General features: G+C 48.1%; 1 long non-coding RNA gene across 7 annotated transcripts; it reads left to right on the top strand.

Annotated features, from left to right (window-relative positions):
* The first annotated feature begins 919 nt into the window (after nt 1–919).
* On the top strand, nt 920–24,441 carry LOC135425769 (uncharacterized). 7 transcript variants are annotated; one of them, XR_010435751.1, is made up of 6 exons: nt 920–1,848; nt 4,587–7,466; nt 10,795–10,885; nt 11,121–11,257; nt 11,947–12,074; nt 16,492–24,441. It is a non-coding gene; the product is annotated as an uncharacterized LOC135425769 (long non-coding RNA). The 7 variants fall into 7 exon arrangements; XR_010435747.1 differs by having other exon boundaries at nt 920–1,941; XR_010435748.1 differs by having other exon boundaries at nt 920–4,787; nt 4,899–7,466.

Raw genomic sequence — 24,441 nt, 5'->3', positions numbered from 1 at the left:
TTATCTGAAGCAGACCCTTGCTAGCTGGGTACTGAAAAAAGTCATTCCCATGTTTTGTGTTTCTTTTTTTTTTCCCCTTTAGATCCAAGCAGTATTTCTGTCTGTCTTTGGAAATACCTTGATTTTGTGCAGTCAGGGCAGACAGTGCAGTTATTCTCCTCCTCCTTGGAAGGCTCTGCTGTGGACTCTGTGTGGCCTTCAGTGAGTCACTTAACCTTCCTGTGCATCAGTTTACTCATTTGTAAAAGGAGTATTATAATAATAGACACCCCTGGGGGCTCTTCCAGATTTAAATAATTAATGTGGCTAAAGCAGTTTGTGAGCCTAGATTATAGGTGCTAAATAAAGGCAGTATATTAATATTTTTCCTTATAGAAAGAGCAGAGCAATGGCATGGTAAGTGTTGGGTTTGAAGCTGGGAGTTAATGTGAGCACCAGAGCATGTTTTCATTTCTATGGTCCCAATTCAGCAGAGCTCTTCAACCCATTTTTAATTTTAAAATGCCCATTTTCCCCCCCAGTGTGCCAAGCTGTAAGAGCAGTGATGGAAGGGGAGGGTCAGCTGTGCACGTGGGTGTCTCTGTGTTTGTCCTCCTGCATTTGTGACCTCAGCAGGACCATCCTTGCCACAGGAAAACAACACTCAGGATGCTTCACCTGCCTTGCAAAATTCATCCAGGATGCAAATCAATAAATGTAACGGGAGAGAAACTACAAGCTGTGCATTTGCAGGGAGGGAGGAGGGTTTGTGGGATGGATGGAGGCTGCTGAGCATGACCTAATGCCTCAGGAAAAAACAGCAGCCCCAGACCTCAGCGTCCAACCAGTCTGAATATTGAACCAGAGGTCCTTGAGTAATTGTCCTTTCTTCACTCCGGGGGTGAAAAGGGTACATTAGACATTCACCAGCAGCAAATGGCACCTGACATCTCTTTAAGTGAAAGTCAGCTTGGAATTTTTTTTAATGGCCAAGCATAAATCTTTTAAATTATAAATCAATAAATAGTTAATTCAATAATAGGAATCTTTTAAATATTTAATGAGTCATATGCAGAATGGCTCTATAACTGGATGTTGATGGAACTGTGTCAAAGGAATTTGAATCAAACTTTTCTAAACTCCCCATATTAAAATAGTTATTGATTCAAACATAACCTATGAGGACTGTGGCAAAAGCAAGGGGGGGCTGGAGGGGCTTGGCATACATTTTCTCATCCAAGAAAACGTGAAACCAGCAGCTCATTTTTAATGATGGATTCTGGAGCTGTTCAGGTTGTGTTAATGCTCCCGCCACAAAAATGAGTGAGACCCTACACAGACAAGATTCTGTGTGTGCATATTCATTAGAATTCTGGTTTAATGGCAGCTGTGCTCTTAAATAAAAGCTGTGGCAGTTGCCTCTTGCTAAAGGGCTCTGTAACCAGCAGGGTTACCCAGGCAGGGATGTCCTGAACTATCTCCATTGGAAACTGCCCAGAAGTTTGGATTTATTTACCAGAGTTTTCAGGTGAAGGACAGTGGGAGTTGTATCTATGGACGCTGGAGCTGAATTTGCTCCTTTCTGATTTTCTCTGAGCAGATCTGTAGTTTGTGTTCCCTTATGAACTACATCCTGCTGTAACTCAACACCCCCCCTAATCACCCCAAATTGGAGGCATTTTGTGCTGAATCCTCAGCCCATGGTCAGTGCTCTGTTATTCCATGGCAGAGGTGGCATCTTCACACCTGGTACAGTCTGACCTTCACTTCCCAAATTGCCATCTGGTTCATCTCTTCCCGGGTGAAATGGTGGCAGGATGGTGCTGAGAACAGGCCGTGGGAGCTGCTCCTGTGGGGAAATCCAGACAGGTGAGGAAGGCACAGAGGGAGGAAGGAAGGAAGGAAGGAAGGGATTGCCTGCAGATTTGCTGAGATTGGTTTTGCAGTGCTGCTGAAGGACAGGTAAGTTTGCTCTGGGGATATTTAATGGGCATTCAGTGCTGTGTATTCCAGACACAGGAATGGTATTTGAGGGGGAAAAAAAAGGCTTTAATCATAGGATTGTTAAGGTTGGAAAAGACCTGGAAGATCATCAAGTCCAACCATCAGGTTTGGACCTTAGTTCAAGGCTTGTTCACCATTTCAGGGGCTTCCTGCCTTGAAACCACTCAGCAAAAATAATTGGGGTGTCTACACTCCTTCACCAAAGGCAGCAGTGAAGGCATTTGATGTTGTCTCCTGAACTAATGAAATGTGGTGTCAGGAACTCCTCATGGTGACACCTTGTTGTACCCATTACACAGATGGTTTAAACTGGTTTGTGCTCTGAGGAGGCAAAGCCTGACTGCCCAGAATTGGTCTCACTGCCCTTGAGGGGCAGCCAGGACCAGCCAAAACCCGGGTCCAGGATTACCTGAAGCAGGACCTGCTGTTTGTTCTTCCTGTGCATCTGTAATCAGCTGTAGTTGGTTCAATATTTGCAGCAGATTAGAGTTTCATTTGTATTCTGCACACCTCTGCTCTCTCCTCTGTGTGTGTGTGTGTGTATATATATATATATATATATCTCCAGAAAAGCTGCCTGCATATCCTTGTTGTTTTTTTTTCCCCCAGGATGACAGATACTGTAACAATGGCAGTAGATTAATATCTCCTTAATCAGCCAAATGAACATGACATACAAGGGTGACAGCTCAATTTGCTGCTAACAGATTGTGCCTATCACAGCCCTTCCATTCCAACTGATGGTTATTTCTGGAAGAGATCATAGGCTTCTGGGAGGACTCCACGAGCTCTGAGGCTCCCATTAAATACATCAAGTAGCACATAGGTGTTACTCACCCGCTGTCAGGACATTCCTGCCTGGGGAATGAAATGAGCCTTGACAGAGCAGAGGAGGGACAGGGAGCTGGGGAGGTGGCTCGGGGTGGTGTTGGCTGCAGGCTGCTGCAGGGCCCTCTGTTCTTGGCATTTTTCTGTTTGCTCATGGCCTGGTCCCTGCTGAAATGTGGCCCAGTGGGGCTGTGTCCTGGGGAGGAAGCCCAGGAGGGGCAGCAGTCTGAGGAGAAGGGACAGGTTAAATCTGAGCCCCACAACTGGCTGTGCTCCGAGTGTGTTTGCAGGTGGGATTGCAGGAGGATCTGGTTTCTGACTCTGAAATCCAACCCACGGGGTTGAATCCAAATCTTTCTTTTCCTGCTTCCTGTGGTGTTTCAAAGGAAGTGACCCCAGGGACTGTGCAAGCCCCATGCACGGACAGGGGTCCCTCCAGACCTCCCAGCAGACTCACTCCAGCACGTCCTGCTCCTCTCAGGGAGTGGGTTTGCTCAGCTCCCAGCAGTTTGCTTCACTGCAGGCAACAGACATGTTTATTTTTGAAAGATAAAATGCAAGTGGTTCGAGTGGAAAAGATTTCCAAGGCAAATTTGTCAATATATTACTGAAACAATGGTATTAAGAAACATCTATATGATTGTAATTATGAAGCTCAGCCCTTCCCAAGGAGGGCTCTGTCATTCCCTGCACTTGCCACAATTTCTGTCATACAAATGTGTTCATTATTTTTATCATTTTTTTCCTTCTTATTACAGGTTTTGCCATAAGAATAACTCATCAAGGTTTTATGACTAATAAATTCTCTAAATTACAGTCCAAGGATGCATTACTTTAATTTTTTCCTCCATATTCTGCTTTTAATTGCCATGTTATTTCCCACTTGAGTTTTTTAATGACTCGTTAGGCTTAAGGGGAAAGAACAGAATTGAGTCCCACCAAGATCTTGCATCAAGTTTTGGACACCTCAGAAAGGAAGTCTTACATTAGGGGAGGAAAAAAACATGACTTGTGTGTCTCGAGAGGAGATTTCAAATTTGAAGTGTTGAGGATATTCAAACAAAGCAAAAATCCTTAGGAAAGGCCCAGAGCAAGTATTGTTCATTAATTATTTGAGCAATTATTTCTAATGAGGAATGCAGTCAAGATGTCCGTGGTTTTTGCAAGATATAGATACCTGCATGACCTTTAACGTGTAAATAGATCTCCTGGGAACATTGCAGAGTTCTGAAGACTAAATTTAGATGTGTCCTTAAAAACTTCATGAAATCAGGACTGGAGGGAATAAAAGGTGACATTTTTGGTTACAGATTGTTTCTGTGGGCTTTGTGCTTTGCTGTGTGGAGCTGACTGGGGGCAGACAGGCACCTGCTGGTCTCCCTTCTGGAATAACAGGGGACACTGAACCCACTGCCCTTTCCAGCAGTGCCAGGAATGGGCCCCAAGAGCCCTGCCATGGTACCTGTGGCAGCAAACTGTGTCCATAAAAATGCCTTTTCAGGTGCAGCTGCAGGAGGGGTTTCCCAGCAGCGGGGAGTGACCACCAACCCAGGGTCCTGCTCATGCCAGGGAGTGCCAGCTCATCCTGGGATCCCAGGGGACGTGGCTGAGTGGTGCTGGAGGAGCAGCCTGTTTCGGGTGGAAGGCAATGAATGTCCAAAACTGAGGAGAAACAGGAACATAGTGCAGAATGTGTTTCAGAACATATCATAGATATTTAAGAAAGTGGGAAATCCGCTTAATATTAATAGATGTTATTTGTTTTGTGATTGCAGCAGGGACTTGGCTGTGCTGGGCCCTCTGTAAGGACACCGAGTTTGTCCCTTCTTGGGACATGTCACGGGATGGAAGAGCTGGAAGAGCTCAGCTGCTGCATTTCCAGGTCCTGTCGCTGCCGGGGGCTTAAACATTTTAGGAAGACCTGAAGAGCGAGATAAACCCCTTGACTACACGCTGGAAAATCAGGAGTTTGCTCTGTGAGTACCCTCCGAGCCGCTCTAGAGGGAGGCAGAGAGCCGCTGCTCCGGGAACATTCCCTGCTTTCCGTGCGGCACAATCAGCAGCAACAGAAAAGTGCTCTTTGTCAGGCGTGTTTCAGGTGGCAGCGCAGGTCCCGCCAGCGGCAAAGTCCTTAAATATTCCCCTCCATCACTGGCTCAGCAGGATTTGGCTCTGGCAGGAGCCGTTCAGCACTTCCCCTGCAATTGCAGCCCCACGACTGGAGTGCAGAACCAGAGGGTGCTGCGGGAAAGCGGCTCGGAATTGGGCTCTGGCTAATCAGGACTGGAAGTCAGAGCAAAGTAGTGCCAGTCCTCCCATCTGGGCTCCCAGGGTAACTATTCCTCACGTGTGAGTATTATTGAACTGCACCCCTCGGTATTTCTCCTCCCTCTGCTGACCAGGGGCAGTTTGCTGTGAAAGTCTTCCCACACGGATTTGGTCATTCCAGGAGATGCTTCCTTGGGCTTCACTCACAAAATCACAAATTTGGGAAATTTCACCCCGTGCCCAGTGTGAGATAAAATCCATCCTCACTGCAGCTGATCAGCTTCAGCCCAGGTTTTTCAGAAAATCTTCTTCTAAAACATTTTTGCTTGTGGGTTTGGGTTTTTTTTTTCCAAACCCTGAACTGAGGCAACAATATAGTTGCTAAATAGATTTTATTTAGTATCCAAATTTTTGACATATCTGTGTTCCTGCTGAGGCCTGTGTTTTACTGCAAATTAGACTCGTCCAGGGCACTGCCCACTGTGATGTGGCCATTCCCTACATCCTGTGCCTTGGGAACTGGTGGAACTGGCCTGGCTCTCCTGCTCCTCAGGCTGATTTGAGCCTCACAAAGTCCTGTGTGTGAAGACCTGAAATGCAGTTCACCACAGCACACACAGTGTAGAAATCTGCAACTTGTTAGCCAGGAAAATTCCATCCCAGGGAGCTGTGGGTCACACAAAAGGGTTTGCAGAAGCACTGCCCCAAAATGATCCCACTGCAGTCCCAGTTCAAGGCCCAAAACATCTGCATGTGGGTTTGCAGGCCATGGTTTCTCTCTGGTAACTCAAGTCCTAATGTGCATTAACTGTTTAAAACCAATTTCGTTGCAGTTAAAATTGAATATGACTGTTAGTCTAGAAAATATGGCCTATTTCCTTTTACTAGTTAGCTTTTAAAGGTGTTTTACAATTCAAATGAGCCATGCAATTAAAGGTGACATTGCCAAAACTGGACAGACTAAAATTAGACATTCCTGCTGTGTGTTAGAGCTTGGCCCACATTTAGATCATGCTGTCTTTGGGCTGTACCTGTCTGCTCCAATCTTATGAGTCAACAGGACACTGAAATGTTCCAGAATCCTGTTGTGTTTTTCTGTTCTTTCTGTCTTCCAGGATTACCTGACCCTTCATTCCCTCTGCAGCGTTCAGTGCTCCCAGCACACTCACACACACTTGTGCACACACAGAGCAGGAGTTCAGCAGGTTTTTTGCCCTGAGAACTGGGAGGCACTCGGTGGTTGCTGCACTCATTGGCTTGAACACCACCAGCCCTTCATCAGCCCTTAAATCCCTGAGCTCCCCATCCCAGAGCAGCAGCAGTGGGAGGGTCTGTCTGTGCCTCTCTGATAAACCAGGGGCTGGGGGGAGCCCGGGGGGCACTCAGGGACTCCTGCTTTGATCTGGAGTAGCCCGGGTGTAACACTTGAGTTACAAGGCTGTTGAGAGAAGGGTCCCCCTCCACCCAGGGCTGGGAGCTGGAGGAGCACACGGGAGGTCACTGACATCCCGCCTTCTAAACACCCCTGTGCACCAATTGATGTGTAATTATGCTGTCCCTGGGTAATCAGTGCCACGCTGCCCTTAACATTTAACGTGGGCAGGATTCTGCCTCACCTGTTAGTGAGGAGACTCCTGAGCCCCCCAGTCAATACCTTGAGGGAAATTAGAAAGTCAGAAGTGAGGAGAATGTCCCAGAAAATGCCTGTTGTGCTTTGAACACAGGATGTGGCCATAAGGAAAATCCTCCCTCGTTTCAAGCTCGGCTCCGTGGATTTAATACTGGCATTCCTTGGAATCAGTGAAGTTGGTCATGTCCTCTCCCATCCCACTGTAAGGTTGGGGACCTTGGGTGACTTGTCTCATATCAGTGCATCTGAATTGCCTGGAATGATGGTGTTCCCTGTTATCAGGAAATACCTTCTTGCTGGGAGAGGGGGCAAGGCTCCCTGTGTGTGCAGGGATGTGTGCATGTCTCAGAGTCAGGAACAGAAAGGATATGCAGATTCTGGGTGCAAAACTCCCAGATTAAAATAACAGAAAGTGTATTTTAAGTTCCCTGGTGCAGCTCCCTGGCAAGACATGATTATATCCCACAAGACACAATAATGTGTTTGTGCAGCACGTTTCAGGTGCTTTACAATGTGCTGTTAAACTTCTGTGTTATAAAATATCATATAAATATGCTAACCCCTCCTGCACTGCCCTTCCCTGTGTGCTGTTGCAGCCTGTCCCTGGGAACAAGCTCCCAACCACCTGATCCAGGAGCAAGGACCATTCTCTGGAAAACGAGGCGCTTTTTACGGCACCGGTGACAAGATCCAGCTCTTCCCACGGCCCTTGGAAGCCCAGCCAGACCTTTGGGCCAGTGCTTTGACTGCAGCCCAGGTTGGTAGCTCTGCCTGCTGAGTGACCTGTGTGAGCACAGCTCCTGGGCCCACTCCAGCTCCTGATGGAAAGGTGCCCGGACCTCCTGGCAGGGCTGGAGAGGGATTAGTGGCCAGGAGAGCTGGGGAAGCACCACGGAGGCAGAGCTCACTCCCATGGGTGGTCTCCTCGGGTCAGGACACGAGGAACCCTCCCTGGCTGTGCCTGCTGGGTGGACAACGTCTCTGCCATGGCGTGGTGGCACCCTTCCCACCTCCTGTGAGTGCTGGGGGGTTGGTCAGGGTGCTTGGAAAGCTTAAATCCACTCTCTGATGCCACAGGGAGCTCCAGCCAGCCAGGGATTTTCTGCACAGGTGATTCCTGGAGTGAATGAGGGGTTTGTGGAGAGTGGAGAAGCTGTAAAAATAACAGGAACTGGGGTGCAGGTGTCTGAGGGTGAAGATAATTTACCACTGGGATTGCTTCCTGAGGGACATGGGGAACTCTGCAGCTCCAGCAGCCACAGCAGCGGGGTTGGAGCTTCCCTGCACCCTCAGGTGAGGAGCCAAAAGTTCCCTCAGTGTCTCACCCCCACCTCTGCCACTGCCCCAGCAGGTACAAATGTGTTCCCTGGCTCAGAGACACGTAAATCCCGACTGTCAGGGAACAAAGTAGTTTTTAAACTTTAACGAGCAGAGTAATGGAAATGAAATACAAAGGGAACGAAAAAAAATTGACTAAAATGTCTTTTTATTTTGGTATTCTGCAGCAAAAAGTGTGTGCACTAAATAATAAATAAGCCATGCGATGTTTTTACAGCTTCTTTCGTATGCGTGAATATTTAAAACATGCAAAAATGTGGAATAGGCATTTACTGGGGACAAAAGAAGAGAACTGATTTTATGTACAGAGAGCAAGATGGGAAAACCAGAGAGATGCATGTTTAATGGATTGCTGCTCACAGAAGGCAGATATTTCCAAGTGTGAACATATTTGTAGACAAACCAATCTGACAAGTCTGCTGGGGGATGATGTATTACAGCAGAATTGGCCTGGGAAGCAGGATTGTGTTGTGTGGGTGCTGCTGGTGTAAACAGTGCCTGGGGGGCTGGCAGCCAAAGCCTGGAGCCTTCCAGCTCCCACAGGGCTGCACAGACCTGGGGGGACCTGGCAGCTCCTGGGCTCCTTTCCGTGCCTTTGTTGGATTTATCCATGTTTTGTATGTTCAGGAGCTGAACTCTGGTGATCCAGGAGGAGACTGAGGGGAGACTTCACAGCTTCTCTGTCTGCAGCTTCCTCCTGAGGGGCAGCTCCATCTCTGCTCCCTGTGAGCAGGGACAGGACCCAGGGAAGGGCTGGAGCTGTGTCAGGGCAGGCTCAGGTTGGATCTCAGGCAAAGGTTCTTCCCCCAGAGGGTGGTTGGCACTGCCCAGGCTCCCCAGGGCAGTGTCACTGCCCCAAGGCTGCCAGAGCTCCAGGAGGGTTTGGACAATGCTCTGAGGGACAGGGTGGGATTGTTGGGGTGTCTGTGCAGGGCCAGGGTTGGGACTGGATGATCCTTGGGTGTCCCTTCCAGCTCAGGGTATTCCATGATTCTGTATTTGAAACCTGAAGGGACCAATAACTGTGACCCCCTAAACTGGTGTTTAGAGGGAGGGAGGGAGAGCAGGAGAGAGCTCAGGGTGCAGGACTTTCTGCCTGATATGGACTAGAAAGGCAGAGGTTCCTTCAGAAACAACAGGGATCACAACAGGGATCTGTGTGGAGCAGAACTGCACTTGGCAGGATCAGAGAGCCCTGCACAGGCAGAGTCCTGTGTCAGGGAGTGCAAAGGCAGCCCTGGATGGTCTCCTGGTGCTCTTTGAGGTCTGGGTTCAGCTTCTGCCTCAGCCACCTGCTCTCTCCCATGGGCTCCCCATCCCTGGAAGAGGGCAAGGCCAGGCTTGGAACAACCTGGGTTGGTGGAAGGTGTCCCTGTCCAGGGCAGGGGGGTGGAACAAGGTGGGTTTTAAGTTTCCTTCCAACCTCAACCGTTCTGTGATCCTGTGATGCCTGCACTGACCTTCCCAGGAGGAAGGAGTGACGGGCTGGGGAAGTGAGTGTGAGTTTGTCAGGGACTTTCTCCATGGAATCTTGGCTCATTCCTTTGTGCTGGGAAGTAGCTGAAAGCAGAGAAAGAGCAGCCTGTTGCCCTGACTGGCAGGGGCTCTCTGCTCACTGCTCCTTGGCTTATGGTTTAATGCTTCTTTAACTGGATTTTTTTTTTCCTCATGACTTTTGATTTCTTTCTGCCAACTTTATATTTTAATGCATATTTTTATGGAAATATTTATAGTGCACATGTTGCATATAAAACACTATCATAAAGCCTTTTTGCTTCAGTCCTGTTGAAATAAATGATGTTATTATTATAATAATTTCATAGAGTTATATCTGTTCTGTAATGAGAAAGACCTGTGGCTGCTTGAACCATCAACCCAGGCAGTTTTTACAGCTTTCTGTAGCTACAGTGACCTCATGGAGCTGCTGAAGCTTTTAAAATACTCCATTTCCCAGCAGAAGTGGGCACACAAAGCAGAAGTGCTGCCCTGTGTCTGTCTGAGCCCTGGCCAAGAAATCAGTATGGGCTTAATGCTGCACACAATGTTAATGGTATATTTTGTGGTATTTGTTACTGCACCACCAAAAATCCTGCTATCTCCCTCCCAAATGAGGTGCCAGGGAAGGTGCCCCAGTGAGATGGATGGATGTGTTCACCTGATAATGATGAATGGACCTCTGGACTTGTAAAGGACTTTTTCCTCTACTGAAAATGAGTCCAGGCCTGAAATTACAGAGATTTCTTGTCCACCTTCAGCTCAGCAGACACTGAGTGGTGTTTCTCAAGAAGGACAGATGTTGGAAGGCTGACACATGTGCCTGGGGAGCCACTGTAAAAAGAACAGGACTAAGTATGTGAACATCTACTTGTATAAGTTTATATAGATGTGTGTGCCTGTGCGTGCACACTCCCAAGCTTTAATGATAAATCTGCAAAGGGCTAAAGCAAACAACTGCAAAGTACTGTGGATTTACAGGAGATTTTAAAAATTAATACTCAAACATGAAAATGCTTTATACAAGAAAGAAACCTTTTAGTAACTTCTCCATCCTAGAAAAAAAAATTATAATGAATAATTCAAGTCTGTGCCAAGGAAAGTGATTTGCTGAACAAGTGTAAAACAAATCTGGGGGTGAACTAGTCCAGATCACCCAAATTAACAGTCTGGATCAGGAATGAGAGTAAAGCAGGAAGGCCTCTGTAACATTGTCATTAGTGGTGTTCTTTGTTATCACTGATCTTTTTTAGCATCACTGTGCCACAGAACCCCGGGGATGTTGCTGGTGTGAGTGGTCCTTCAGGAACCCGTCAGAGGAGAGTTTCAAACACTTCCAGTCAGGTAAGTCAGGAGCTGGGGCAGGAGGAGGCATCACAGCTGGGCTGGCAGCTCTGCCCTGGTGGGATGTGGTCAGAGAGTGAAGGTCCAGCAGCAGGTTCACATCAACTTTCAGTTAGAAATAGTAAAACATTGAGTGAAAGGCACCTGAGCAGCCCTGGAGTTCAGCAGCCTTTAGGACTCTGTAACTGTCCATGTTATCCTGCAGAATCACCATAAGATTGTTTAATCTTTGCAGAGACCACAGGCAGGTGACCCTGGAGAAGGTGCTGGTGTTCTCTTATTCTCGGTTTCGCAGTCTGAAATACTTCCCTCAGTCCCTGCTGCTGCCTTCCTCTGCAAGGTCAAGTGGGAGCTGAAGTCCCATGAAAAGTGGTGAGATTAAATCGTGTGCCAGGAGAGCTTTGCTGGTTAGAGCTGGTTTGTCTGTAGAACAGGACCCAAATTTGTTCTCTTCGGAAACAAATGCCTCAGTTATCCCAGAATAGTCCCAAGACATAAGCCAGCAGTGAGTCTGTAATACAGGGTGCAGATAATGGTGTAGATTTTAGGAGCATTTCAGACTCAGTCGGTGTCATTTAGGAAGCAGTTGCACCTGCAGAAGCACCTGCTGTGTCCTGTTTGCCAGATCTTCAAACCAGGAGTTGGGTTCAATGGCTGAGGCAAAGCTGAGACCGACACTTGAAAGCAGGGAGGGCAGGAGGTCACTGCAGCAGGTCAGGGTCATCCTGGGAAAGGCTCCAAGGGGATGTGGTGGGAGAGTTCCAGAGAGAGCAAAGAGGAGGCACAAACAGGATGGAACCCCAGTGAAAGTGTTTAGGGGATGGGTGGATGGGTGGATGGGTGGGTGGGTGAGTGGATGGATGGATGGGTGGGTGGGTGGGTGAGTGGATGGATGGATGGGTGGGTGGGTGGGTGGGTGGAGAAAAAAAGCTGGAACTATTTTGATTTGGTCTGAGCCTCCACGTAAATTGTTTTATATATTCACTGTATTGACCCCCATTTACTCTAATTTTCATAACTTTCACACCCTGAGCATTTATTATTGCTCTTGCTATGCTCAGGTACAGGAATTGCTGAGAGTCTAATTCCCCTTTTTTGGAGGAGATCAGTCCATGTGCTCCCAACAATCCTCTGGAGCTCCCTTCCCTCCTGGCTGAGAGTGACCCAGAGCTGGGTGAAGCCACCTCAGGTGAGGAATTTTGTCTCTGGCAAAGGCAGCTCCAGGTTGCCCGTGGTTCTCTGGAGTTGCTGTCCCTCTGTGGTGCCTGTCAAAGGCCCATTCTTGATTCCATCACCTTCTTTCTGACCTTTGGGAGGGAGCTGCTCATGGGTGGGGTGAGAAGGAATTCCAGGCAGAAAGAACCAGTGTTTTCTGCCTTGTCAGTGAGCCTCAGGCCCAGCTCCATTGGCTGCCCTGGGAGCAGCCCTGGCAGGGCTGTGTGGTCCCTTTGGAAGCCCGATCCTGTTTCTGATTCCTGCGGGGCCCCGGCACAGACCGAGCCCCTTCTCTGCCATAAAGAGCTGGGTTTGCATACTGTGCTCTGGAATGAGCCCCTCGGAGGAACAGGCTCCATAAAGGTTTTATAACCCATATTTTATAAGGTACAGTGGTCGAAAGGACATTTTTGGGGTGTGTGTGTGCATGTGAGCCAGGCCCATGCACAGGTCACTCAGCCTGGCAGGACAGGCTGTATAAACTGACCCCAAAAGTGTGGATGAGAGGAAATCCCTGGGGAATGGAACAGCACTGGTTGGAGAGACAGCAGGAGTGTCCAAGGGGCCAGGCTGGACAGGGCTTGGAGCAACCTGGGCTAGTGGAAGGTGTCCTTGCCCGTGGCAGGGTTGGAACAAGAGGATCTTTAAGTTCCCTTCCAAGCAACCCAAACCATTCCATGATCCTATGAAATGCCTTCTGGTGACCACTTGGAAAAACCCGTGTTGGCAGCCTGGGCTTGGTGCAGGTGAGGTAACCCCGAGCCAGGCTCTGGGAAATTGTGACATTTCAAACACAGCCATTTTAAAGCAGGTTTAGAATTTGCATTTTAAGGAGCCACGTGTTCAGCCTCAAAGGCTGGAAGGGTTTCCATCCTCCTCCACCCCTTCTGCTGCAGAGGCTGATGTGTCCCATGGCCCAGCAGCTCCAGGCAGAGCCCTTGGCCCACCACAGTGCACCTTGGTGTGCACAAAAGGTGTAAAAGCTCCTTGTAGAACCCTCTGTGGAAGAATTCCATAAAGTTGTCTCCGGTGCTACAACTGCAAGGCAGGAGAGAATTTGCTCCCAGTGTTTTGTAGTTAAAAAAAAAAAAAAACCAAAACACCCAAAACATGATTCTGCAACACTAATTTAGACACGGTGAGGATTTTAGGAGTTGTAAGGAATATTACCTGCCATAAAGTTCCAATGGTGTTGAATTTACAAAAAAAGGCCTGATGTAAAATCATACTGTCAGGAACAATTAGCCATGGTGCATAAAAAACCTCTTACAGAGATTACACTTCCCAGATTGTTTTACAGAAAAACTTTGTGTTAATGTTACGCTTTGAATGCCTTTTGCCATGAAACATTTAAGAAACAACAGTTTATAGTCTCTGATCTTTACGGTTTGGAAGAATGAACACTCTCCTCATGTTAGGCCAAATTGATGTTTTAAATTCAGGAGAAACTCCATCATGGTATAAAAAGGAGAGAATGTCCTGAGAAGAAAGTGGTCAAATCATTCCAAGATGTTATGGGTTTAAGGGGTTTTTTTCAGCTTTTTTTTTTTTCCTACGGAAAAATTTTCACGATCCTGGGCATATGGTCAAAAAACACAGAAGTGAGATATTTTTAGACAGGCACATTTGGGATAAAATTACCCACTCTGGTGTGCACAGGGACAACCTGGTCTGTCTGCAGCACTGGGGTGGATGCAGGAGAGTGTGCCTCCTCCACACTGCTGGACTGGGCACTGATGCTGCTCCAGAACCGTGGGCTGGCTCAGGAAAATGTAAGGAGAAGATGGAATTCTTCTTCCCCTGCATTACCTGATCCACTGTGTGTCCTCTGTGGCCACGTGTGTTCCCCACAGCAGGCTCGGGGGACACCCACTGACCACCCTGGTGTTGTGGTGGAACAGGCAGGACTGAGCACAGACACCCCCAGAGTTACCCACTCAGGGACAGGGGCTGGGACAGGGGGTTCCCAGGCAGGTGAGGGACCCTCCTGTCCCCCACACCCTGCAGTGCTGCAGGCAAGCTCCTGGTCATGGTCCACCCCCCCGTTCCTCCCACCACCTCCTGTCTGCTCCTGCAGCTCAAACCCTGGGCAGGGATTTGGGATCCAGCTCTCTCAGACTGGCCTGGAGTTTTTTGCAGCCCTGTCAGCACCCGGAGCCAAGGCATCCCTGGCAGCTCGGGCTGGGCTCTGTTTGGCCTCACGCATCATCACCAGCCTTGCCAGCTAATTGAGGAGGAGGGTGATGATGTGTGAGGCAGAAAAAGCCCAGCCTGGCCTTCAGGTGCTGGGCACAGTCACCACAGAGGCAGGGAAAGGGCTGTTCCCACTGTGAGTGAGCGTGACCTGGGAATCCTTGGGGCTGGAGCAGGGCTGGGACTTGGAGGGATTTGCTGTTTAGACAGGTTTGAGTCACTGAGAAGCTGCTGCAGGAAGGGGTTTGTGGGCTGTGCTGACACACAGATGGAGCCTCAGCCCAGGGGAGAATCCTCCCCAAACAGAGACTTTTCCAGCCCATGGAGGGCTGCCCTTCAGCTTGGGCTGGCTGGGAGAGCCGTGGAGTCATGGAATGGTTTGGGTTGGAAGGGGCATTCAAAGGTCACCTGGTCCACTCCCTCTGCCAGAACAGGGACATTGCTGACCAGACCAGGCTGCTCAGAGCCCCCTCCAGCCTGGCCTTGACCTGAGGGTCACGTCTCCAAACCCCCACAATGCCCTGACCCCTCTAAGTTGGGTTGACCAGACTTTTGGTGACTGCCCTGGAATGTGCTGCTCCCCCCGGACAGCAGGACGGGTTTCCTGGTGGAAACCCCAGTGCTCTGGTGGAAGAGGCAGAACTCTGTGCTCTGGCAATGCCTTGCAGCTGCAAGGGTGATCCAAAGGGGTCTGTTCTGCACCCTGAGGCTCTCCTGTGCCCCCCTGGCACTCGGGAGCTCCAGGGCACACAGGAGGTCTCCATTCTGCCTCAGGAGGGACACATCAGTGTCCCTGGGGTCACAGCCCCGCCTGTCTGGGGGTGTCTGGGGGTGTCTGGGGGTGTGCCTGGGTGAAGGTGCCTCCCTGGAGGGTTTTGCTTTGGTTTAGTTCTCTTTAAGGGGTGCCCTGGTCTTGGTGGGCACACAAGTATTTTTAGGAGTGGCCAGCAATACCCTGGCATCAGATTAATAAATACATACCCAGATGAACTCTGTGTGGTATTTTCAGTTCCCACCACCCCATATTAGGAGATGTGGGACCAAAATAACTGCAAAAGCCTATAGCCATGCAAAGAACACGATGTAAATGGCAGAGCAGGGCACAGAGCAGGGCATGAGCACCAGGAATGCTCAAAGGCCACACGTTTTCTGGCAGCAATGGGAAAGCAAACCCCACAGGATCCTGGAATATGTGTGCAGGGAAGCACCAAGTGTGTTCTGGGGCAACCCAGAGTCTGCAGCAGAAGTCCCCCTGTGTGACATCATGTGCTGCTTCTTTGAGCTGAGAGGGAAAAGGTTTTTTAGGATAGAACCAAACTATGTCAGGACTTGGGTTTGGGGATGACTGAGCCAGACATTGGTCCATCTGTGTTTCCAAGGGTTGGTGGCATCACATGCAATCCCAATCCACCAACACTCACATGTAGGTAACCAGTGTGAGTAAAACCAGTGAGACCCCCCTGGGACTCCAGTCATCCTCCTGCCTGCAGGTTCAGGTTTGCATCCAACCCACAGGAAAGGCAGAGAAGGAAGGTGAAAGTCTGGAGAGAGCTTGGCTTCTCTTTTGGTGTGGGATTTAGAGTGACTTGTGCTGCTCAGAAAGGCCAGGACTGGATCCAAAGCAACAATCTTTCAAGGAAAGCTGGGTTTTTGGACTGGTCCTCATGGTGTGGGATGAGCTCAGCACTTGGACAGTGGTGCTGAACACACAGAAAATCCATCCTGAGCCCTCCTGGAAATGTTACTGATTGCTCCTTTTTTATTAGTTTATTTATAAAACCTCAAAGTCTCGTCCCAAAAGGCTTGACAGGACACTCTGAAAACTGAAAATAGCACAGTTGTACTTGTTTGGTAAAGTCCCTGAGGTCAGATGGAGGGTGGGCACGGTGCCTTGAAGGTGGGATTGCTCCAGAGGAAAGCAGGAGTGCCAGGAGTGCTTCTTTCAACTTCAGGTGATGTGATATATTGGTCAGGTCTCAGAAGCCACAGTGCTTCCTTATTTCTGTAGCTTTGATCTAAAAAGCTGTTTATTTATGTTTTATTGAACTATAAAACATCCAGTAAACATGCCTTGTGCTTTTTTTATGTTCTACATGAATTCTGTCATGAAAATGCCCAGGAGAAATAATGAAGATCTTTATTGTGCTGCTGCTGGTGTCTTCCCTGGGAGTTCTGATGCTCTGTGTTTCTGTTCCTAGGGCTGGGGGATTCACAAGGGCTGCAGATGTCCTGCCTGTTGAGCAGCTGGGGGAGAAGGAAGTTCTTCCTTCTGAAATCCCAATGGATACAGTACCCAGGGCACTGTGAGAAAATCCTGGGTTGATATTTCTCTTTGGATTCCACTTGGTAGTGTCTCTGTCTCATACATATATATGTGTGTGTATATATATCTCTGTCACGTCTGTTGGTCCTTCCCCTACAAAATGTGCTTTTCCAAGACCAGTGTCCTGAGTCCTTTTGGGGTGCTGGAGCAGGAGTGGATCAGAGATGTGAAAGTTGGCTTCCTCCCCACTGGAACGGGGAGCAAAAGGCTAATTCCATTTTACAGTCATCTTTGTACCAATATAGTTTGTGTGTTGTGTTTGACCTCCTGTAACAAGGTTAAACCACAGGGATCCCCTTGAGAAGTTGCTATTCATCTTTTATATGTGAAGATTTTCAAGTATAGAAAGGGGATAAACCTAATACGGTGTTTAATGGGAAAAAATTATGACACCAATAACACATCTGTGTCTGTAATTTCACAGGTTTTCTCTCTGTATATTTATATATGTATATATGTATAATTTAATATCAGCCTCAGGGTTGTGGTCTCACATGTCATCAGCTTGCAGGAAACTGGATCCTTGGACTAAGTATCAGATGAGTTGCTAATGTTTGGAAAAAAAGCAAAAAAACATGCTTTGGGTCTCTGTTTTATGGCTGTTATTGAAGTAAGAATTTGTGATTGTAACCCGACGCTCGCCCCGCCAACATGTTTTCATTATTGTCTGGATAATTGAAAGTGCAGGCAAATTTGGGTGCTGGGGGATATTGCACATGAAGGGCTTGCTGCTCACCCAGCTGAGTGTTGAGGTGGCTCACATGAAGGGTGAATATGTTTCAGCATTTAAAGCAGGGCTTAAAGGCTGTTTCATTCCCCCCCAGCAGCAGCCGTGGCTGACGAACGTGGGCTCAGTCTGGCTCCAGTTCTGGTTGCCCAGCCCGGGCTGTCACACTCAGCTCTGCCCTCTCACAACCTGCACTTTGGCTTCTCAGGCTCTTTTTGTCCCAGTTCAGAGTGAGCTGCCCATGAAAACGTGTTATCCCCTGGCTGTGTAAGGAACTGTGCCAAGGGAAAGGAGCTTCCCTTCGTGGCAGGACTTCTGGGAAGGGTTGTGAGCAGAACCTTTCTGCTCTTGGAGATGCACCAGTAGAAAGAAGCTGCTGGATCTTCACCAGCTTGGAAAAGGAACTTTAAACATTTCTGTCCATAACCCCCCCTCCAGTCTTGTAGAATTTCTGCTTGGTTTTGTTTGTTTATGCAAAAAGGGATGATCCTGGTCCAGTTGGTGACTAAAAAAAACCCCAGAATCTTGGTTTGTTGGCAGGAATTGGTATTTATTAAAAATCCTTGTAGCTGGAAGGGCAGATGATGGGGATTTAATGCAAAAGGTGGTCCCTGTGTCAGTGAGACATGATGACAGGGGCACCTCTGTGCCACAGTCCAGGCCTGTTCCTGTTCCGTGGGTAAACACATGATTCAAATCCCCAGGATTTATGGATGGAGCAGTTTCCCCACTACATGAACCCCAGAGCTGACACATGTAGAAAAAGGTAAATGAGGTTTGGGAGTTAATCCCTATTAACTGGGCATAACTGGGAAATTAAACCAAACACAAACTTTGGGTGGCTTTGGAGAACACCTTGGGGCTTTGCTGCCAGCTCTCTGAATCCTTTAATTAGATGCACGTGTCTGTGCTGACAGAAAAGCAGGGCTTGGTCACTCATTAATCTTCACCCAGTGGTCGAGTGCAGCCCCCAGCCCACGTGAGGCAGAGCTGCTCAGAGCTGACCCACTGCTTGGGGGAAAAGCCTTTGAACAGTTGGGAAAAGCCAACTCCATCTTGAGTTCTGCAAGGAACTAATTACCTGCCTGGACTCTCCCCACATACCAGCTCCCACCCCCATAAATCCCAGGAGCAGCAGCCATCCACCAACGTCCTCCACACTTCTCTTCTGAATCAGGTCCTTTATGTGCATCTCAACTTGCTCGTGGAAGATTCATGGCCCAAGCTGCCTTAAGTATTTTTGTTATGAATAGGAACCCTTAAACATTTCCTTCTCATTTAATTTATCATTTTTTTTTTCAGGCTTTCAGCGCTGGGTACAAGCTAGAAATAATGGGAGGTGAAGCTTGTCCCTGAGAAAAAGAGCCTTAAAATAATAAAGTGTACACTGGAAAGGGGGAAATAAATTACCCATTACCAGTAGTACAACACCAGTAGACACCAGTATCCCTGTGTATTGAGCTGGCTCCATGTTTTGGGGCATGAGGAGAGCAGAGAGGTCACCACTCACTGTTGGGATGTCCTGTACCCGGAGGAACCATTCCTCTTCTCCAAGGTACTTGGTAATAATTAATTAAGTACTGGTGATTTACTTACACTGGCACCAGTGGTTTGGGTGTGGGGATTTTTTTTTTGCCACGTGGGCAGGGAAAGGTCAAGCTGTGGTTTGAATTAGGGGTTCAAACAAATCTGCTCAGCTCAAAAGGAAATGGAGTTGAAAACACTGCCTTCCTCCCAGTCAGGTATCCCAACAGCAAACTGGGGAGATTTCACTTGGAAGGGGATTGTGGGTTTACTAATACTTTTACTAACACATTTTACAGCTTGGTGTGCCATTCAGGTTTATAACAGAGCACAAAATATAATACTAATAATATTTAGGGCTTAAAATGGAGCTATGTTTGGAGTAAGTCCACTGTTTATGGCATCCTGAATGCAATAAGAAAGGGCAGAATTTGAGAAAAGCAGATGATGTATAAAATAGGCTGTTCCAAGTGTACAGAAACCCCTTGAATTACACAGTGGGCACGACCTGTGTGCTCCTGTGTATGGAACAAGTTTGAGATGCAAGTCCTGACCTGTTGCTTCGTGTGCAGTTGGGCCTGTGAGTGAAATAACAGACTGCTTTTCTCAGCTGCTGAAAGCCCTTTTTTAGGGGCAATTTGGTTCTCTGCCTTTTCAAAGGGAAATTTTATCCATCTTATTTTCCAGTGTGTTCTGTTTACCGGTGACAGATGGACTTACAAATGTGCAACTCGTCACCGGGGCGGGAACGACCCTTCCCGGAGCAGCTGGGCTTGTGCCATGAGCATTTTCGGGGGGAAAAAGGGACTTTTTTTCCCTCATTTAGCCAAATTGTGCTTTTCATAACTCGGTGACAAACCTGCAGTTGTCCCTGGGGGGAGCAGGTCCCACCCCGTGGGTGAGCTCCCCTCCCTGCCTGGTGTCTGCTCGGCTGCTCCAGCACCTCTGCCAAGCCAAGTGTTGGGAATGAGGTGCCTTCCCAGAACTCCAGTCACCCCCAGGGCTGCTCTGCTTCCCACTGGCTCAGGAGAACCCTTTTCCCTGCCTGTTCCAAACCAGGCAGGGAGGCTGAGGACAGCCTGTGTGGTTTGTCTGATCTGGTGCTGGAACTCCCAGCGTCACGTCGGGTGGCTGTGATTTGGAATGTTAACCACTAAATCACTTAGAGGAATTTATAATTCACCTCAGCTATTGTGGGATTTGGTACAATAAGATCATTATTGCCTTGAGATATCCTTCAGGTCATTAATTTAAATTAGAAATGCCTTCAAACAGGATATTGTGCACGGCTCCTTCCATAGATCTTAAAGCTTAAATAAACCCAAGAAATACTTCCTGCCAGATATTATCTTGGCAAATGTGGATCCCCATTTCCAAGCAGTGAAATACCTGGCTGTGGTTGTTGAAGGTGGCATCTCATTAAGGGGCAGATGAATGAATTGGGCTAATGATTTTTGCTGGTTTGAAAGGACTAAATTCTCCCCTAAGTGAACCACTTGTCACTGTTCTTTAGGGATTTTACACTGGAGTGGGGTGGTTTGTTCCATAACTGGATTCAGACTAAAATAACTGTGACCTTGCAAATGAGGTGGATGTTCCCTGTGGAAGATAACTCCTGGAGAAGTGGGGCTGTGGTGGGGAGCAAGAGAGAGCAGTGTGAGGTGGCAAAGTGCTCAGGCTGAAGGAAGGACTGGGTGGAACTGGATGTGATGGTTGAAAGGAGATCAAAAAATGCCTTAAATATCTGATGGGTGGAATGGTAAATGATGGTCCAAAAATGACTTGAACTTTCAAGGGTGCAGAGCTGTTCTAGTGCAAAGAGAGGGCTGGGGTGAAGGCAGCCTTGAGAGTCGAGGCTTTGGCTCACTCTGGGGAGGGAAAGATCTCGCTAGAAATAATTTGCCAAACTGAATTGATGCAGCACCAGCCACCTTGGAAGGCAGAGTCTGCAGTTCCTGCTCCTTGAGTGGTGGGGGTGGGAATGTGCCACGAGCAGAGCTCAGGGACTTGGCCTCTGCAGCCTCATCACCCAGTGCCACAGCAACCTGACCTAAAAAACCTCACCCCAAAACTTAATATTAAACTGTGCTGCCAGGATCAGCAGGAAAGACTCAGCAATGTTTAAATGAACAGTTCTGTCAGCCACAACTCTGGGTTTCTGAGTGGTTTCAGTCAACTCTTCCAGCCTTTGATTGTTATTTCTTTCAGAGTCTGGATTTCCCTGTTCTGAACTAGGATTCCCTCCCATCCCTGGTTTCTGTTTGAGAGGAGGACTGAGCTGTCAGTGCTCCAGGCACTGGAGAAATCCAGTGTTTGGGGCTGAGCATCCAACCTGCTGATTGCAAACGGGCCTGCAGGGGTGTCTGCAGTGAGTGTTGGGTGATCACAGAGCACCACGAGCTCAGGCAGCTCCAAAACCCTCCCAGGACCGGGGATGGAACCCTCATTCCCGAGAAGGAACTGCTCCAGCATTCATGCCCTTGGTTTAATGATGGTTTTGGGGGTTCCTGGACAAGTTGCTGCTCAGTGCTGAAAAAACACGTTTATTGGCTGGTCCAGCTTGTTTCTTAGAAAGTTTGGAGGCTGATGGCTGGCTGGGGACGTATCCGACTGCATTTTGCTCTCTAACCACCCAGAGCTGCCCCAGTCCTCCCTGTTGTCTTCCTATTTCTTGGCTAACTGGGGAAAGGAAAGCTCCTTGGCAGCTTGCCACGCCGAGCCCCCCCAGCCCTGATTTATTATCACCAAAACCAGCTGCAGATGTTGGCCAGGCCGGGGCTCTGCTGCCAATTAGGGCGTCTCATGCAGAGATTCCTGCTCGGTGTGCCTGGCACCCAGAGCAGAGCCTGGCTGAGGGGACTGGGCCATAAAAAGGGAGTTTAAAAACAGGGAAAATGGGTTTCACCTGGGCAGGTAGTGGCTGGTGGGAGGAGGAGGCTGGGCCAGATTTTGGGGGTTTTGGCCATTTCTCAGGACTTTCCCTGTGCTAATGAACCCTAAAACTTCACACTCACCCAGCCCCTGTGTCCTTTGGGGGCTCAAAATTCATCTTGGGTTCACTGAAAGTCTGTCTGAACTTTCCCATGCTGAGAAGGAACTTGCAGTGAAGTTGGGCTGAGCTTTCAGCATGACCCCAAACCTCCTGCCAGCCCCTCTGCCTGAGGGAGCACCTGGCAGTGTGTGTCTGGGCTCTAGAGCCAGTTTGGGAATGGGGAGCAGAAGTGATTTCCAGGGAACTCTTGCATGGAAACAGGATCATTTTCAGCTGTGGAAAGTGGAGAAAGAGATACAACACTGAAAATGTCTGTAAAGTAGAGACCAGCTCAAGTTAGATATTTCCTTCTGCTGTTAATCCAATGTTTAAATCAAACTGGTCACAAATCTAGATAATCTGACTCAAAATGAGGCTGATATAAAACATGATCCCTTTAATCCCTTTATTCTACTTCTATTACATTTTGGGTCTATGATCTTTATTGCAATTTCAACCATAATTTCACAAGACTGCCTTTCCAGTGCTCTACATGTTAGAGCCACACGACCTATTATACTAAAAAGGCTGGTCTATGTATTATAAGCAAGATGAATATCACCAACTTATATTTCAATGCTGTGTGCAGCATTGCAATTGCAATTTGACAAAGTTAAACACAGCTGAAAACTGTGTGAATTAAATTGGGAAAAAATTATCACAGTGTAGAGCGAAATGAATGTGTGAAAAAATTGTGGAACAGTAAAACTTGAGACAGTTTTAATCATTGGTCTCATTAGCACCTGTGATGGGAGGATGCTTCTTTGGATAGAAGCAGTTGTGTCCCTTTCAGTCCCAGTAAGAAGCCTAAATAATTTATTTTTCCTTAATGCAGTGTTTTTAATGGTGTCTGAAATTCAGCAGAACAAAATCTGAAAGGTTTCTGCTACTAAACAGTTCTCACACCCCTTCTTAATATCAGGTTAATATTTATGCTGTGTCCTGAGACTTTCTAAAAACAAATAAATAGAAAGCCCGGGGAAAACTCAAACAAGCCTTTTCCTCAATATTTACCCCTTCTACTGCATGCCCTTGTCCATCTCTTTATGCTTGCTATAATTTTTAAAGTTAGTAGGAAATAAATAAAATCTTAAGAGTGTTAGTTTATAACTCCTGTCTTTTCGGCCCTGGGTATTTGATTTAAAAGCAGCTCGTGGTGACCTCCCCGGGTATCGAGTGCTGAGTGCTCCGAATGAAATGCAAGAGCTGATCTCACCACTTGGCCAAGCTGGGAGGAGTTCCTTGGGCACACGGGCGAGATCAGAGCCCATTAGCAACCAATATTAGATTAAATGAGACTAAACATTACCCAGGGTGATTTTCCTGCTCCGAGAGGTTTGTGGTGGCTCTAATGCAAAGCACCTCCTCTCTGCGGGGTTTGGTCTCTCCCGGGGAGCTCCCGGGGCTGGCACAGGATGCTCGGGGGGGATCCTGCACATTCGGGGCTTATCTGCAGAGCAATCTGATGCCACGGCCCCAGAGGGACGGAGGGGGGAAACCTGATGACTGGGCTTTACTCGAACTTAATAGCGACATAAAAGCCCCGCTTTTCCCTTTCAAGGTCCGCAGTGCCCCTCGCGGGGAAGGCGGTGTCGCCTTTCCCTAATGCACCAGAGGGGCAAAGCCCTCCGAGCTGCACAGCTCCCGGACGGGCTGGGAAAGGGGGTGTTTGGGCAGGGCCACAAACACCCCCCAGTGAAACCAGGAAAACCACCTGGGCACTGCTGAAGATCCCCTGGCAAAGTGGGCACCAGCTCTGGGCACCCCCGGGTGACACTCGTGGGATGAGGCTCTGGGAGAAGGATCCTTGGCTTGGCTTGGCTTGTTTGTGGGACTGGGAACTGGTTTCTCCCAGCAGGAATTGCTGTTTGCCAGTGGGACACGTTCCCTGGGCTTCAAACACTGTTTTGTGGCAGAGTTGGTGAGGGTTGGGTTCCTCTCTCAATTCCCACTTTCTCTCAAGTGAAATGATGTGAACACATCCTGGTTTTTCCCTGAGGGAATGAAGTGATGCTTGGCCAGGTGAGTTCCACCCAGCTCTCAGGAGTCCACAGGGAAACAACAGAACAGATTGACACAACCTCCTGTTCTCTTCTGCCTGTGCTCTTGGGAGAAAAGAACCCAACCAACCCACTCCTTCAGTCTCAGGATTTCTGCAGTGTCAGCCTTCCAGGCCACCAGTGGGATTCACAATCCCTGGGGGAAGCTGAGCAAAACAAATCCCACTTTCTGCTCAGGTTTTTGTTTTGGTTTTTTTTTTTGCAAACCAAATGTGATGTTCTGGTGTGAGACAGAAATGCTGCCAAACCCACTTTACATCCAAATGTTTCATAGAGCTGAGTCAGACTTTCCTGAATTTTTGTTTCAGAAGGAAAATGTAAGCAAAAAGCTGTGGCAGAATGAAATAAATCCAGGTCATACCGTTATCAAGTGTCACTATGGATTTTCAGGGATTTCTTCTAAAGTTTTCCAGTAGAACGAAATATTCTGTTAGAAATTTGAAACTGGAGTAATGTTTTGATGTAATAAAATATTTCCATCAA

This window comes from Pseudopipra pipra, chromosome 22, assembly GCF_036250125.1.
Source record: "Pseudopipra pipra isolate bDixPip1 chromosome 22, bDixPip1.hap1, whole genome shotgun sequence".
NCBI classification, from domain to species: Eukaryota; Metazoa; Chordata; class Aves; order Passeriformes; family Pipridae; genus Pseudopipra; species Pseudopipra pipra.
Note: the sequence above shows the minus strand (reverse complement) of the source record. Positions and strands in the feature narration are given on the sequence as shown.